This window comes from Macrobrachium nipponense, chromosome 31 (assembly GCF_015104395.2).
Source record: "Macrobrachium nipponense isolate FS-2020 chromosome 31, ASM1510439v2, whole genome shotgun sequence".
Lineage (NCBI taxonomy): Eukaryota > Metazoa > Arthropoda > Malacostraca > Decapoda > Palaemonidae > Macrobrachium > Macrobrachium nipponense.
In genome coordinates this window covers 3,429,151-3,447,761 of record NC_061093.1, presented here as the reverse complement: position 1 = coordinate 3,447,761, position 18,611 = coordinate 3,429,151, and the positions used below count along the sequence as shown (strand labels likewise).

The window sequence follows — 18,611 nt, the reverse complement described above, 5'->3', positions numbered from 1 at the left end:
CATGATCCCATCCCACAGTATCATAACATTCACATACCGGACTAGGAATCCCAATGACAGGGACACTTCCCTCTACTATCCCTTCAAGCTTATCCAAAGCCAAATCCTCATCATCAGTCCCTGATGACTGGGCTGTAGAACGGGTTACAACCATTGTAGGTTTATTTTCGCCAACTTGAGCAGCAACTTTGCATTGCACCACTCGGTAATCACTAAATGAATCTGCCTCAACATCATTGGCAATTATGACCAGTATACCATTCACTGGTAACTCATCTGCAATTGCCAGCTTCACCGGTCTATGGACTCAATCAGAGTTTAACCAAAACTCGCCTACAGGACATGCTACTGCAGTATTTGGGAATCCACCCAACAGCACATAATCCAGTAATTCCTCTTCAAAATTATCAGGCAATGCAGATCTCAAAATAAGCGACTGGGCAGCACCTGTATCCCGGAACACATTAACCTGTCTCCCAGATCCCTCCAGGTCCTTGGTGAACATACCTTTCAAAATCACCTAGAGCACAGGACACATGCCCAGACTTCTTTCCAAGCAGACCTACTGGCTTCTTTAAACTCCCTGCTCCTTCCAGGCAGAACACTTTGACTTTATATGTCCTTTCTTCTTACAGAAGAAACAAACCAAGTCCCTTTCATTTCCCTTTGGAGGAGACAGAACTCTTTTCACTGGAGAACTACACTCAAAGGACTTCACTCCTTTCTTTGGGGCTCTTTCATGCCCTCTTTCATGTCCCTGCCCCCACTTGCCTTGCTTCTCAGCAAACTTACACACGACCTTGTGTGAAAGTGCATATTCATCTGCAGTTACTGCCATTGCTCTCACAATGTCTAGCTTTAGATCCTCTAAATGTATCTCCAGCTCTTTACCCACATTATCTGAAACTTCAGTAGAATGAAACTCCCTTAACTTACTAAAATCATTAACCCCCTTTGACTTTAACCATTCATCCAATCCTAGTTCCTTACACCAGGAAAATTCTACATAAGTCTGAGTAGGCAACTTTCTTAAATCTGACAGTATTCCTCTAGTACAACCTCATATGCCTTCAACACAACCTCTTTACCTTACCTATAATTCAAACTCACATCTTCACTCAAAGCCACATACACTTTCTGTGCTTTACCAACCAATCTACACTGAATTAAGGTAGTCCACATTGTCTCAGGCCAACCAATTTTTTTGCTAACCTCTCAAAAGCAGAAAAAAATAAAAAACTCTGCAACATTAGCTCCATTGAACGCTGGCAGTAAGTTAGTTGCATGACTTATATTAAAGTTCGGTCCTCCTCTAAATCTAAGAACCTGCAATTCAGTTCCATCTTAGCAATTTCTAATTCCCTCTCTTGTGCCATCTTGGCCCTCTCTAATTCAATCTCTCTTTCCCTATTTGCTACTTCTATCTCTCCCAGCTTTACCTGTAACTTCAACCTTTCCACACCAATCTTTATAATTCTAACTTAAATTTCATCAACTCTGCCTCACTTGTACCATGGCTTTCAACCTGACCTTTTTAGCATTCACTACCTGAAGCAACAAACTTCCTTTCTTTATACTAGGAGATACCAATAATTTCAAGTAATCTGCAATTGCTTTCAACTGACCCTTGCTCAAATCACCAATCTTAGTTTCCCAATCTGACCTACCCAAAAATTCCTGACAATCTACACAGACAATGTAGTAGTTCTAGCGATCCTGAGAAAAATATTCAAGAGGATCCTGGCTAGGTCGCCAATTATGTAACAAAAAGTGTTCTTTTTAAGAATCCACTAGAACCAGACATTGATGTATTTAGATTCACAGAAAGCAGGAAGGGTTTGAAAACAAAGACTCATGATCAAATCTAACATTGTATTAACAAAGTATAAAAAGAAAACACATATAAGATTTCCAGTCTGAAGATTGACACAACCACCCTCATCCCAATATCAACACCTCGAGGCCCAAATAGTTCCACTGGCGCATCTCACCAGTACAGATTTCTGTGGGATAACTACAGCACTTGCATCATACCCTCGCTGACAGGTGATAATTACTCAGTGTAACCTTGGTACATGAAGAAGCTGAACAGTCTCATAACTATGGACATAATAAGCACCTTTACCACAGAGAGAAATAGCATATCGCAAATCAATTTCTTAGCTGCTGGGGAGAACTCTATACATCCGGGCCGCCACATGCATCCTCCTTCTGCAACATCTGATGATCCAAGAAATCAACACAATTATGGCCTTACCATAGAGCAAAACAGTGAAAGCCATATAATGTCTGCAGATTTGAGATGGCTACGAGTCCGTGCCGAGACTTGTGAGAGCGGAGTTCCTCACCAATATACTGAAGTGCTACAGCTTTCCATCCACGAGCACCTCAAAGAAAAATATCTTCATTCGGAAAATACTCAAAAGTTGATGGCAGACGATCCCTTGTCACTCGCACAATCCTTGTGTCTGTCTCCTCCTCTGGGGTTTCATAGTCTCCTCCCTTTCATCCTTCGTTTCTCTCCCTTTTCCTCTCACCATGGACATGGAAATGCAAAAAAAACCAACAAACTCCATGGGTGACGTAACTGACATGCGTGTGAACAATAGATGACTCTAAAGTGACTGGGAAAGCTTATTAACTTTAATAGCTTAAATATTTATTTATCATAAATTTAAGATTACTAAAGGTTGCCGATCTGAAATCTCTAACCATCTCACAAGACAAGTGCAAAAATTAATTTAGGCACTAAATTAAACTCTGGACCACAAAAATAGACTTTATTCACAAGGATAAGCAGGAGTCTAACTATCATAGAAAAACTAGATTAATTTAACTATAACTGAATCAAGATTTCCCAATTGAACTCAATACATAGAAAATGCACTGTTTAAAACAAGACCTGGTTACCTGAAATAAACCCACACATGAAACAGACAATAAGGCACCTCTCTTCGAACCCAGATATGTTCGTTCCACAAATTAAAAAGTCACACAGTACAAAATAGTCTCTTCATTTCGTAATACACAAGGGCTTATCAGAACTGGTAACTGTTCGGCTCACAAAGGCCAACAGAGCTCGTGTCAAAGAAGATATAACCCTCATTAACATACATCATGGTTGAAATAATAATATATCTTATAAATGATTCATTATAATACAAAAGTATCAAAGACCCCTGTGAATGAATCCATACACGAGAGAAAAAGGTTCTCAAGAACTGCACGACATCTCAAACAGTTCAAAGTACTGAAAAGGAAGGTATTAGTGAATGTTTTAAATGACTCTCACCTCCATGTCCATTTTGCACAGTCCTGCGGCTTCACTGCTCAACCTTTCCGGGATTGATCCTAAAATCACATTGCCTTAAAATTCCATTGATATCTCTCACCGAAGGATATAACGCAACATACACACGCATGTACAAACATTCCTCGTAAGACACTCCCCTTTAGATGACGCCACTAGCACATAACGAGTTCATTACACAGGAAGGGTTCATGACATCACTCATCTTCAAAATAATAGGTTTTCTACATTCTAGATTTTCCTTGGCTGGAAATTGATATGTCTCATAAGATAAAATCTATCCTTCTCTGGCTCCACCTATCGGAACCACTCTACACGAGATATTCCATTCGGGAAATTTCCATAGCGAACTCAGCCCTAGTTCAAGGTGACCCCTTGTCTTGCTAACGAGAGACATTCTTCCTTTGTCTGACATCACCATTTCGAAGTGAAACATCAACAGATACAATGTTCCGACACTACATCTTTCTGATCTTCTGACTAGGATTTTGCTATCATATTGCAGGACAGCGATACATTTTAATGCACCCTGTATGTAATATATAGCTGAAATCTTTTATTCAAAGTTGATCATAACTTTTTTAATTGATAACTGAAATGCTCTTGTGCTCGACATAGCTTATGAACAATGGAAACCTATGGGAAGCCCCATTCTCGCCACACACTGATGCTCCTGGCCTTAGGATTCCACATGAGCACTGGTATTGTCCACCAGATTTTGTAATTGTCTAGGTTAGCCTCAATAGACTTCAGTAGGAACTCAGGTGGTATGCTGGTGAGAAGATGCTGAATGCGATCATCCACCTGTTCCTGAGATTTTAGTGTGCTGGCATTCATGTGGACCATGGTGACCCATCCAATGTCCTAGAAAGTGGGTGTACAGCCACTCACAAACAGTCTGTGCAAATTGAAGAGGGGCATTATCATGCATGAGTGTTAGTCATTTACGTTGTCCCAAGAGGCCACGATAGGCCAAGCATCTTGTTGCAACATGGTTAGGTAATGATCTGCATTCATTGTGTCTGGCTAGAGATAATGCCAAGCAAGCAAGCACGGTCTCCCTAAACTCCATTAGAAGATTAGAATCTTATGCTGATGGTTGTTGGGAAAAATGCCACTTCCAAAGCCATATTATTGCATCTGTTTGTAAGTTTTAAAACTGTTCTTACCATGTGTCGGGATAGACCATTTTCACATCCGGCCAGACGTGTTGATTTACGGGGGAATAAGAGGTCGGAACATTTCCTGGATCACTTGTACATTTCCCTTCAGTCTAGAATTAGTGTTTCCCAACCTGGCGTGTTGGGAAGCAACAACAAAAAACCCATTGGTATATGTATGACTGATCACTCATCACTGCATATGTGAGTTTGTCTGTGTATTATCTTTTTCTCTTGTTTTTCTTATTTCTTATATGATGCAATAATGGCAATTTCTTTTAGTTTCAATAAATCAGCAAAGTAAAATCTAATGATTAAGCAGTACATTTCACTTTCTTTTATCCTAGTAATAGCATATTAGTTAGGGGGTGCTGGACTGGCTTCACCTGACCACAGGGGGTGTTAGGGACAGAAAAGGTTGGGAAACACTGGTCTAGTAGGTGAGGGACGACTGCTTTAACAAGTATCTACCACAGATCCTGTAGTCATCAGCTTGGAAGGACATTGCTGGATGATCTTGTATTAACAGTAGTATGAGGTCCATGAACACTATGCCACCATCTTTGGACCTGTACCATGGACTTCCACATTTCGTAACAGAATGCAGGTGGGCACACCCACACAAATTAGCTGCTATTTACAGAAGTCTTAAGTATTTTATAGTAGGGAGTCACTTTCTACCCACCTCATATATATATATATATATATATATATATATATATATATATATATATATATATATATATATATATATATATATATATATATATATATATATATACATACATAGGGTGTTATGTTGGTAATGTTATTATAATAATTCAACTGGGATTATGATTTATTATTTGTAGCCATTTTTTGTAGTTTTCTTTCAAATTCCTGAGGGTACATTTTTGACGAACAATGTCATCGTATGTGTTACTGCATTTTGCATTTCCCACACATAATCTCTCCTTCCCATTTGATTTTCTTCATTTTAAAACTTCCTTTTCTCTTTTCCAGTTCCTCAATTTTTCGGGTCCAACTCTTTTACTCATCTCTGCATAGCTTGTTTACTTCTCAAGCTTTCTTGTTTTTTCCCCAGACGGTAAGAGGCTCCATTTTATTTACTTCTCCACGAATATGTCCATCTTCTCCCTCTCTTTATTTCAACGGTACCTTCGAGGAGAAGAAATGAAAAAGAAATTTTTGAGTTATGATCCAGAATGCAATAGAAGCCAGCCGGTGAGGATGGGATTGGTATATATTATGCCCCATTCGGGAGCATGCCCCTCCCCTTCCCCCTCCCCCCACCTGCACCGTGTCCCACTCAAGGATTAGACCATAATCCGACATCAATCAAACTTGTGGCGGAGTTTGTGATAGTCCCTACGTTAGTTTAATCTTCTTACAGGCTTGCCTGATTATGGAAGTTGGTTGGGACCTACATGTCCTCTTGAATGACGGCGATCAAGAGCTCTCCTCGGCGAATTGGAAATGCCCGGTAACAATGTTTCGCTGACAGACACAAAAGAGGAAGGTGTGGTATGGGACGGGTATTGATCATTGTACAACATATATTGTATTATTGAAATTATTGAAAGCTCTCTCTCTCTCTCTCTCTCTCTCTCTCTCTCTCTCTCTCTCTCTCTCTCTCTCTCTCTGTTCATGTATATATCAACTTTAAGAAATGCTGAAAGGCGTTCCTCTTGGAATAAAGATAGGTATTGAAGAACAAGTCTGTTTGCTTGAGGATTGAAAAGAAAAAAAAAATAAATAAATAACTAAATAAATAAATAAAAACAGTCGAGTCGAATGTCTGGAGCCGTTTATATTTACAATACGTGTATTTAAAAGTTTGTCACCATCAATGAGATTTATAATCAGATGTCGCATAATGACGCTGTGCTCAGATAATCATTAGACGGTAAGGATAATATTTGGGGCTGTCAATCTAGTAATACATGTAGAGAGGCCTAACGGTAATTCAACCATGCATCACCGGGCCCATTTGTTTAGTAAATAGTAAATGACGTAAACAAATTTTGTTCATTTGTTAATGCAAAGTGGGTGCCAGGAATCCTGTCCTTCATTCCACTGAACGTTTTCCCAGTTGCTAAGGCGTGACGTCAGTTACTGATTGCATAACTTGTACCTATAGCCTAGCATTCAGTGATACTGTCTGTCTTCAAATGTAAAATACCTTTAATTTTGGGAAAATGTGCAAGGACCGGGAGAATAACAAGTGAATTAGTTAAAATATCAGTCTGCAATACACCCTGCCTATATCTTGGGAAGGAATGGTAGTTTGTCACATAATCTTACAATAAGCGGTGCCAATGGAAAAAATTGACGAGAGCCGTAGGAGTTAAAAGGAAAAGAGGAAACGAAATGGTGAAAAGCATCCACAGAGTAGACTTATGAAAGTAAACGGAATGAGTTAAGGTTCTGAAGTCGTAAAAGAGGAAATTCCAGTGGAAAGAATCATGAGAAGGGAAAAGGAAAATCAGGTAAAGAAGATCGAGTGTGAGAAAGAAACGAAAATAACTAGTTGAGTCGAAATACCGTTATATCATATCCAGCGTTGCAAGTTGCAAATTAGAATTCCAAATGAATGCAGAAGATTAATGGGGATTCATCTACCAAGTAGGCTGCATCAAAGGGGAATGCAAAGGTGTGCCATCATCCAGAGCTAATTGCTTTTTAAGAAACGTCAAGATAAGGTGAGCTCTAAGTGATATATAATTTTGAAGTTGTTGCAACTGGCTTCTTTTGTAAAATCAAATAAAGATGAAAAACAGTTTTTTTCAAACGTGACAGTGGGTTGGAGGCCTCTGATCAAAATTATTCATACAAATACTTGTTCCATTTGCTAAGCTTGAGTCTTGGTTTGATCGTCAATCCCTTTTGTGATGTAAATTCGCACTCTGTAAAATTCAACTTCTTCGTGCCATAATGTACAAAAACAATTTTTAAGCTGCATTAGCATATGTGATAAGTGTGCTATATGTTCTTAATGTTTTGTTAAATTTGGTTATTATTACCTTTTACATTTTCAGCTAATTTTTAAGTAATATGTTGCAGACCATTCTACCTTTAAAGAACAATTAGCATTTTAGAAAACCCAGTAAGTGTACGAATGAAATGTGACGTTAACCTACCACTGGAAGAAACGTTCTCGCAACTGGAGGAACGAAGCAAATGGAGGAGGGGACGAAAGTAATATTGGATTTCCGCGCTGAGTTTTGGAGGGGAAAGTAAAGGAGACCCCGGATGAGGAAAGTAATTGCCTAAAAGGGAACATAAAGACACTAGTTAGTATACAGTGTTGGCTAAAGAGAGAAGATGAAAAGAAGAAAAAAAATGGACGGTATGCAATCTTCCATCGTGTGAAAGGATTTGGACGCGGTTCTATGAAAAGAGGTGCATCAGCTGGAATTAGTTTGATTTTTCCTAACACGTGCATTTTTTTTCTCTTAGAGGGGTGGCTTTACAAGGTGTTAGTAGATGAGGATGCTATCAGTCGCACCACCAGAACCCTTATTGTTATTATCATAATTAATCATATATGTCCTATTTACATGGGATAAATTATAGGCAAACCTAAGCAGCTTCTCAGTGTGGAAGAGTTTCCGTGAAATGGCTCAATATTATTTTCTTATGATAGACATTTATTTCCCGTGGAAACAAGCCTAATATTTATATACAAGATCAGAGGTAAATTTGTGACAACACTTGTTGTGCTAAAGCTAGGGCCTTCTTAAAAATAGCTTTGCTTATCCAATGGCACTCTTCTTCCATAGATAGGTACCAGAAAATGATTGGAACAAAACTTTTGATAATTACACTGATTCTCTAAAAACTTTGTTCAGTAAAATTAAAGTATCTATCTGAAAAACCCCTGAAGGGGTAGTGCCGTTAGGCACTCCTAAAGGTTTTTGCAGCGTCCCTTCGGCCCATATCTATAGCCTCTTTCATTCATTTTACTTTACCTAAGTTCATATTCTTTTTCTTCCATCTGACTTTCCACCTTCTAACAGTGTTTCATAGTGCAACTGCGAGGTCTTCCTCCTGTAACAACTTTCAAACTTTCTTAATGTTAATTTCCCTTTCAGTGCTGGATGACCTCAAGGTACCAGTGCTTGCTATTGGCCGAAATTTTACATTCCTTCCTTATCTCTGGTAACATATGTAATGTTCTCTCATTCTTAACAACAACTATATCAAAGTTATTTTAGACAGTGATTATATATATATATATATATATATATATATATATATATATATATATACTATATATATATATATATATATATATATATATATATATATCTATATATATATATATATATATATATATATATATATTATATATATATATATAAAGGTTTTTACCACGAAGAAAAAATGAAAAAAGCGAGAGCCAAGTACTTTCGGTTCTGTTCGGACCCTTTACTGAAGCAAACTGATTTTACAGAGGACAACATAGTCAAAAGAAGGCCTAATATCCAAACTGACACTACAAGATTAGCATTAAGGGTGCGATTTCACTCCTACAGAAAGGGAGGAAACACTGAGGGTAGCCACACCTTGAAGGATACACGCAGTAAACAAGTTATTCTTCCAGAAAACAGTACCATTTTGAAAAAGACACGGAAGCATATACAATTTAATAATCATGAAATTTACACAAATTTTCCCAAAAAATTATTATTAATGAAAAGACGAAAGAAAATATAAATATATATATCGAGCAAGAGAAAGAGGAGAGAGAATATCAAACCAGAGAGAGAGAGAGAGAGAGAAAACTTCAACTTTGGTACCCATTAACAGTATCTTGAAATGAACCAAGCTAGACACCATAGTGAAGGCTTCCTTATTAATGGTGGCCCTCAGCCTTTCATTGCTACCCCATGTCGTGAATGTAAGGCTGCAAAATGCTGTAGGATGGAGTTTACCTTCAAAATTTCTGCATAAGGCAGGCACCTGTTCCATTTTGACTGGTACCAGTTACTAACGTGAAAGGCAAACTGAAATCTGGAAATTCCAGGACGGAGGGATTCCGTAAAGCATCTTCAACTTTCTGAAAAGCTAACCATTGTGACTCACCCCAAGAAACTTATAGATCATCCCTTAAAACGTCTGTTAAAGGAGTAGACGTGGAAAAACCTTTCACAAATCTACAGAAAAACCCTGGCATACTCCATACCTAAAAATGACCTGACCTGTTTCTCCATCTTAGGGTCAGGAAAATCTACGATTGCTTTGACTTTTTGTCATTTACTCAAACACCCTCTTTAGAGATGACATGACCTAAAGCAGCAATCTGCTTCTTTAAGAAATCACACGTGGCAAACTTAATTTTCAAACCACCTAACCTAAGTCTCCTAAGAACTTCCCTAAAGACCCCCAAATACTCTTCTATAGAAGCAGTGGCTATCAAGATGTCGTCCATATAGACATAAACACTCTTCTTTAACAAACCATGCAAAACAGTGTTCAATAATCTCATAAAAGTCACAGGAGTACCTGATAAACCAAAAGGCATCATAAAGCCCTTTCGGGATTGAATTCCCAATGAATTCATGACTATCTTCGCTAAAAGGTACTTACAAAAACCCTTTCATGAGGTCTGTTGAAGAATATATATTCTTCCCTCCAATCTCTATAAACAAATCCGGTAAGCAGGCCACCAGATATCTATCAGGGCTGGTCTTCTTGTTAAGTTTGTGGAAGTCCACACAAACAGATCAAGCCATCTTTCTTTGGCACCGCCAACAACGGCAAATTGAAAGGAAAAGAGCTGGGCCTTCCTCTTCTTACTTACTGTCCTCTTGCTCTACCTGTTCCCTAATCTTACAAGGAAGCATATATGAAGGAACAAAAATTGCTTTGGTCCCGTCTTATTCCCTTTCAAAGCAGCCATATCCCCAAACTCAGCCTGCCTTCAAATCCCTATGTATTCCTTATAATGTGCATTGGCTAAATGGTCCCTTAAAACCTTTCCTCCTAATTAGCCTATCTGCCTCAGAGCGCTCATTTGCTCCCCTACAATAGCCACTGAACCACAAGTAACACCTTTATTAAGACACACTGTTTACTGACACCTTACTATTAACACCTTTTAGCTTTTTGCTACCCTCAATTATGCACACTCATATGGGCATTTTGACCACTTTCACCCGATGTTTCACCATACCTGGGTCTCAAGTTACATCTTCCAGCAGAACCCCTTTACATACTATAATATTCTTCTGGCCATTATACTTAAAATTCCCTTGTAATCAAGTATCCACCTCATGTTCCATATCCTTATGAATATCACCCATATTTGCATAAGTATCCTCCATAAGTATCACTCATGTTGATATTAGTTTCACCTCTATTAGTATTCACCTCCATTTCATGGATACCCACATATGGAATAAAAACACCAGGTACCCCAACTGGCATACCCCCAGTACCTGTATGGACAGATATCCTGATTCTTCTACATGCAGGATGGCTCCAAAAAAATTCATAATTAAAAATGGTTCCGCTATCACCTGATCACCCAGGGAAAAGCAAACTTTAGTGGAACCCAAAATATTTACTTTATGGGCCTGAAAATCACACACCATTTTATCCCAAGGTCTCAAAGGCCATTAAATTACCCGAAGCCACTGTATCTATAAAAATTGAGATCCCAAATCCACCTACTGTCCCTCTCACTATTGGCTTTAGCTCAGGAGTGTCCCCCGCGAGCCCCATGTGTCATGCGCAATTCATCTTTTTCCCTTTCGTTGATTAGTCTTCCAAAAATTTTACTGATTTTTAGAGCCCTTTGAGTAACCCCCTTGAGGATCTTTCTTGTTGGGACTACCAAAATTCTGGGATGAAGGTCTAGCATTAGTCCGGTTTTGGGACGGACTAGTCCATTTTTGGGACGGACAAGACTGCCAAAATTGTTCTGAGCTTTTACACATCCCATGATATCTAACTCGGCAAACCTTCTTGGTATATACCCACCTATTACAATTAAAGCAACGCAGCTGTTGCGTTGGACCTGTAGATCCCCTATTACTGTCCACTTTGGATAGTAATAGTGGAAGGTAAATCTAAATCCCCTTTATTGGGTTCTTTGGAATGGTCCCTGAAGCTTTTGGCATCCCATTAAAGAATGTGCTATCAAATGCTGGACATTTTGACATCAATACCTCATCAGACGTAGAGTCAATCTTCTTATCAAAGCTATTTACTTTGGCATCAGGGACGTCATGTATAAGCAAGGAAAAATGCAACAACCACTGAAAATTTTCAAGGGAGATACTGTCCTGATTTACCCATTGGGAATTTTTCCATTTATCTCCCGCTGCGTAGAAAAGCTGAAAACTAAACTGACCTTTCCTGATTTTATAAAAACCCCTCAAATCGCTGACTATATCTCCACACTCCTTAGCACCATAGGCTGCACTGAGAAATGCTTGGAGGTCACTGCAAGTCTTTCACTAGGCGAACTGAAAGCTACAGCAACGACGAGCCAGGTCCCCTCTATTAAAATCCAGTAGGGCTTTGGCATCCCTGAATGCTTCTGTGTCATTTTTAAGTCCCTTGGCATTTAGAAAATTATTTACACCCTCAATGAAAATCTGTACTGGTTGAGAAAGAACGCCTTCCACAATTCCTTAAAATGGAGGAACTCCTGATGCAATTGTCACGACTTTATGGAACAGAGCAGAGTATTGTCGTCGTCCCCTTCTGCCATTTTGTTAAATTGAAGAATCTTTAAGCATCAAGAAAACGACTGTATCTCAATTCCATACAATACCTAAATCTTAAAAATGTTCTCTAAGTCCTGAAAGAAGACCCAGAGAAAGAGAAGAATGAGGTATTTATTTCCCCTTCATCTAAGATGAAAACAAACAACAGACACCAGAAAGAAATATTCCCAAGACAAAAAAAAAAATGGAACTTCAAAATACAAATACTTAGAAGCAAAACATCCCGCAAAAAAAAAAAAAAAAAAAAAAAAAAAAAAAAAACACCATATCCCACATGCACGATCAAGTTTAGTCAAACACCTGGTTAACCATATGAATGTCAGAGAGAAAACCACAATCATCCAAATGCGAAGGGAGAAGAAAGACGGGAACAGAAAAGGGAGAAGAGGATGCCAAAGAAACCCCTCTACACTGACCACTCCCCCCCCCCCCCCCCCCCCCCCCCCCCCCCCCCCCCCCCCCCCCCCCCCCCCCCCCCCCCCCCCCCCCCCACTACTGCGTTGCAATGCAAGTAATTCTGCTGAGCCCGTAGAACCTGAAGTAATGCTAACCCCCACAAAGCACTCGTTACATGCATGCGCGCACGTAATGAAAATGAAATGAGTTGGAGAACGTATTCACTCAATATGATAAACTCACAGTAAGACCAGAATAAACATATTCACAATACAAACAGATAATTAAGAAAGGAAATCCTAAAATCACATACCAACTCGACTCAGTTTGTTTCCTTTAGGCCCCTACTGTAATACACTTAATAAAAAAGAAATTAAATTGAATCTTACTCAGACATGAAACGAAAAGATCACGGAATCACCTTATCCCAGAAATAAAAAATTAACACTTGCGTATCTTCTTCCAGCCTCCCACCTACCTTGTGAGGCCTAGACACATAACGAATTAGGCACCATCATAACTTTAAATATATATATACTATATAGATATCTATTTGATATATATATATATATATATATATTATTTATATAACCCGCAATAAAATTGGTGATTCTTGACCCCCGATACACCTAACGTATACTACCATTGTCAAACAATACTGAGTTCCTGAACGTATGTCAAGCCACCCGTCTCTGGACTTACTCAAGTGACAACCTACCCGTCAGATCTTGGAGACCACACGTGTGAGGGGTGGAACTTAACGAGTTTTACGGGCCTGATCACTCCAAATGACTTTTGTAAAATTTGACTCGGGGACTTAAACAGAGGTTTTAAAGGACACGGTCTCAGAAGGTCTTCCATCTCTCTCGAAGAAGCAAGATGTTATCTGCTTTAGGCCGATGTCTTAATTGGATTCGAGCAGCGGTAGCTGTGACGAATGTTTGACAGACAATAAATAAAAAAATGACAGGACATTCAACAGTGACGTTTTTGCAGGTGGTTGATGGCCCAGTCGTGTTATCATAATCGAGAAATCCTTAAGGCAAAAGGGGACAGGCAATGAGTCAAAAACATCTCAAAAGTCAAAACAACATTGTTGCTTTTACTCTATGTACTGTTCTGAATCAAGCAGCTTTCCAAAATCTATTACTCCAGGTTCTGTTTCATGTTTTAAAGGAGGAAAAAATTTAATCAAGCGTCAGAAGGACACTTGTCACTATATACTATAATATATATATATATATATATATATATATATATATATATATATATATATGCCCATATGTATAAAAAAAATATATATTTATAATATATATATATATATATATATATATATATATCTATATATGTGTGTGTGTTTGTGTGTGTGGTGTGTGTGTTGTAAAATACAATATTATACAATTTGTGTGGGGCGAGTGTATGGGTAAATATATATATATATTATATATATATATATTTTAATATATATATATATATATATATATATATATATATATATATATATATATATATATATATGTATATACTATATACATATATATATACTATATATATATATATATATATATATATGTAGATATTATAGAGAGAGAGAGAGAGAGAGAGAGAGAGAGAGAGAGAGAGAGGAGTTTAACTATATTCATGAGGCGTATTTCATTAAGTCGTTCCCATGTATTTGCCTCTAATCGAGGTGTCCTGGTGCCGAAACTCTGCCGGTGTGAAATTGAGCGCTTGATAGCTAATCCCTTTATTGGGATGGCAGTATTTCATCTCTCCATTGCAAGGCAACGGTGCATGCGTGACATCTGGTGTTAATATCCTGCATATGCCAATGCATAATGGTCACCGTGATATTGATCATCTTGGTTTAGGACAGCGGATAATTATTTAATACTCGCTTCCTGTGTCTCAAGATGCAAGATCTAGTGAAGAACGTTAATTGGGAGTAGCCTTAGATGTCTCCTTTACTTGTCCCAGTGATTTCAGTTTTTGTAATATACTACAAAATGAAGAAGGTACTTGATTTTTTTAAATAGCAGTAGTTTTTATATTGTAAAGAAGAACTCGTGCAAAGTATGCCTTTAGCGCACTGATTTAAACAAACACAGTGCGTAGATGGAAAAGTGCTTACACTAAAAGTATCTGTGGGGACCCGGACCACATAGTATTGGTGACAATGCTGATGCCACAGGCACGTACATGCTTCGTGATTGAGTGCCGACCTTACCAGTTAAAGCAAGATCGGTTAACGGAGCTCAGGCCACACAGGGTTCTTCTGGGCCCTCGAAAACTCAGAGAAAAATTAAATACATGTGAGGTATGACAAGTCTTTCTGCACCACGTGATAAGTTTCACAATAATGTACGTGTGAATTGGCAATACATCAGGGTATATAAGAAAATTATAATAAAAACACCCATGCTTAGTTGGATACCTTTCTGATGTGGTACCGAGTCACAGAAATATGTATTTTGAAAATGAAAAATATTGTTGTTCTGACAATGAAATGTGCCATATCTCCACACCTTTACAAAATTATGTTTTCGGGACTGATATGGTACTAGCTTAGAAGAGATGGTGAAAAAAATCTGTATATACTGTAAGTATTAAGAAAGAATATAGTATACATAATGTTGGGTAATGTCTTAGGAGAAAATTGATTTGTTTGTCAACATTGATATTCACAGTTTTGAAGATTGGTAGCAATGAAAGTGATATGCACATGGTGATTTGGTGAAAAGTTATTTGGGTAAACATTGGTATCTATGATATGAAAGAATGGGATTACAAACAGATACAAAAGGAAAAAAGAAAGAAATTCCATGCACGTGAACACTGATGTACAAAATACCAAAGCCATGGAATCAATAAAGACTTTGAATTGGAAATGGTGTGTAGATAAGCAATGATATACACAGTAGAAACGAATAGAGGCAAGCAAAAGATACTTATAGCATTTAAATAGGAATATGTAAGCAACTGGACATGTGTATACCATGTATAAGGCTTATTATCAGTGTATACATTTTCACATGGCCACACTGATAACTCTTTTTACAGGTTTTTTGTTATATTAGTAAAAAATAAATATTGATGCAGGCACTTTTTGATGAATGGGTTCTTTGAAAGTGAATGCACTCACCATTGTGATAATTAATTAGATATTTATGTGTTTTACACTGACGGGTTGTTAATTGCACTCATAATTTTATTATAGGTTTGTTGTAGTCAGTGGTTGAATTTGTTGGTTAAAGCTTGTCCACAGTTGCACAAGTCCTCGTTGCCATGGATGAGCATTTTGAAGGTTTTGTATTATGTTTTATCTTAAATGCCTGAGGTTGGACCTTTGTATGGCAGGGTTAATGGAGACTTGTGGGAATCGTTTCTGATGAAGATGATGCAGCATACTTTTTTAAAGCTTTTTATGTTTGAATGTTAGGTAAGAATATTCTGGTAACTTTTTATAGCCTTTCCTGTTCTCCATTTGGGCCACCGTTATCACCTGCTTGGAAGAATTTAGCTGGTGCACACATGATTCCACTGAACACCATTTTTGTGGGAGTTTGATTTTTTGTTTAGGGGCTGCATGGAGACCAAGGTATATGCAAGGTAGCTGTTCTTTGCAATCATGTCAGTCATACCAAGGAATGAATGCCACTTTGAAAGATAAGTTGGTTTATTTAGCCATGCCATTTACAGTTAGGTTGTGCTCTGTGGTATGGTGTATGTGTGATGGTGGTAATCTGGCTAAAGCAGCCCATATTTCAGATTTCAAGCTGGTCCTCTGTTGTAAGTGATATAGTCAGGTATGCCAAAATGGTTGATCCACCTGTCGACAAGCTTCTATTCAGGCACTTGCTGTCAATCTCTTGGTTCTTTCTGTAGCTGTAGAGATATATTTGAACCAACTTGGATGGAGTGGGGGTTTTAAGGGTCTTGCTATGTCCACATGGAAATGGCCAAACTATTATCTTGGAAGGGAATTCTCATAGGACAAACCTCTGTGTCATGGGTCTCTTTGCTTCTTTGGCACTTAAGAATCTGTTTTACCCCACTTTTCTAGGTCTTTCTTTGCTCTGTGCCATATCAATTCTTCTGTCACCAGTTTTGCCACTGGTTGAGCAAGTTTGTAGATGCTTTGAAACACTTATTGTATTAGACTCTTGGCACTAGTGAGCACAGATGGTTGGTGCTGGTGTCTCATGGTACCAAAGGGATGTCTCTCCATTTCAGGTTTGCTTTGGTAGATTGACAGTTGTGTTTCGGTATCATAGTTTTGAGCATGAGTGGGTTCTTCATACTCTATTTCTAGGTGAACTATTATTTTTTGTTCTCTGGGTGCCCTCTTTGCTGTGGCTTGTATGGTCATCTGTATACTGTGTTTTTTTGTCCTTGATTTCACAGATGGCATGGGTGGTGTGCCTGTATCATTGATGTTGTATGGAGGAGTGAATGTTGGTTGGGAGAGAGCACAGCCAAATGATGATATGGTAAACCTTCTATGGCTTACCATCTACATCAAGCCCTGATAGTGTGAGGGGCAACTCGAGCTTGTCCCAGGAAACCATCACACCCAGTGCGATGTTGAGGAGGTCAAACACTCATATGGCATGGGCATGCAACAGTAAAAAAAAATCAATGTTATCAGGAACTGGTGGAGTTCTTCATAAGCCATCCTCTCCCCCTCCACATTCAACCACTTTGCCAGAAGAATACTAGAACTAGACAGAGGACTGGGGGGGGGGGGGGGGGGGGGCGCAAATGAAAACTTACCTTTTTATGCATACTCTCGTCAGATGTCATCTTGTGTATGCTTTAAGCTTTACATAATTGTTTTTAACCAGTAGATATCGTTACATTTAGTATGTTATTCACCTCAGTTTATATTTACCAATATGCATAAGCATCGTTTTTATTACTCAAGAGAAAGGGCTAACCAGATCTTGAACACCACATTCAGACTGTTAATGGCTTTGTTTTGGTAGGCATGGTCGTATTTAGTCTGTTACTTGACAGGGTTTCCAGGTAAGTACTTGTTTTGTGAAATTAGTGGTCGGTTTTTATTTAGAGCATTGCTGGAACTATTTTGTCCACCAGGATGCAAGGAATAAACAGATTTCTTGTTGTGGTTAGAGCTGGCTTTGATACACTGTGCAAATGGGAAAGTGCTAACAATAAAAGTACAGGTTATGACCTGGCCTATGAGGTACAGGTGATAGCAGTGATACACAAGCATGAGGTAGTGAGGGTGCTCTGTGATTTCTGCGAACTTTCCCACCTAAACCAAAGAGAGGCAGCAAAACACAGGCCACACAACTTGATGACTATACTCGTTTGTTTTCCATCTGGACACCCGCCTGTGGTGTTTGTGCATGGTAACACTGCGTCCCAGGCTTTAAATAATATCCTATTTCGAATATTAGCGGTGTAATTCGCATACAGTAAATTATTAAAACACTTTCGGGGATAAAATGTAGACCAGATTCTTTTATGTACTACACTTTACACATAGCGTAACTATTTAAAGCCCGGGATGCAGTGTTACCATGCGAAAATACCACAGGCGGATGGACAGATGGAAAAAAACAGAGTATAGTCTGTGTGATACGGCATTTTTATTTACAGAAAGTCTTGAGCCCTATAAACCATAGTAGTGGTTTTGTAAGACATTTTTTTCTAAAGTTGCAATTATGAATTTTTCTTCTTAAAACTGTATTATTTATCAATAGTTAAACTATTTGATTTCTGTAATGTAAAATGCAATTATTCGGAAGTATTATAAATGATTTTCCTAAAGATCTCCTCGAGCAAAACCATATACACCATATTTTTTCCATAAACGGCTATGATACTTAATGACGGTTTTACAATGGCATAATCATGATTTTGCTTTCTTGGCTAAAAATAATTGATAGACGATGCAGTGGACACTTTTTTGAAACTGGTGTATGATCTATTCATTTCACAGCGTTGCAATTTTCTATGTTGACCATCCTGTACAGTACT

The 18,611-nt window shown here is 38.3% G+C and overlaps 1 protein-coding gene across 2 annotated transcripts in view; it reads left to right on the top strand.

Moving 5' to 3' along the window:
• Window positions 1-18,611, top strand: part of LOC135206608 (discoidin domain-containing receptor 2-like) — a 1,678,822-nt gene that overhangs the window by 1,656,762 nt on the left and 3,449 nt on the right. The gene's annotated exons all lie outside the window — the stretch shown is intronic.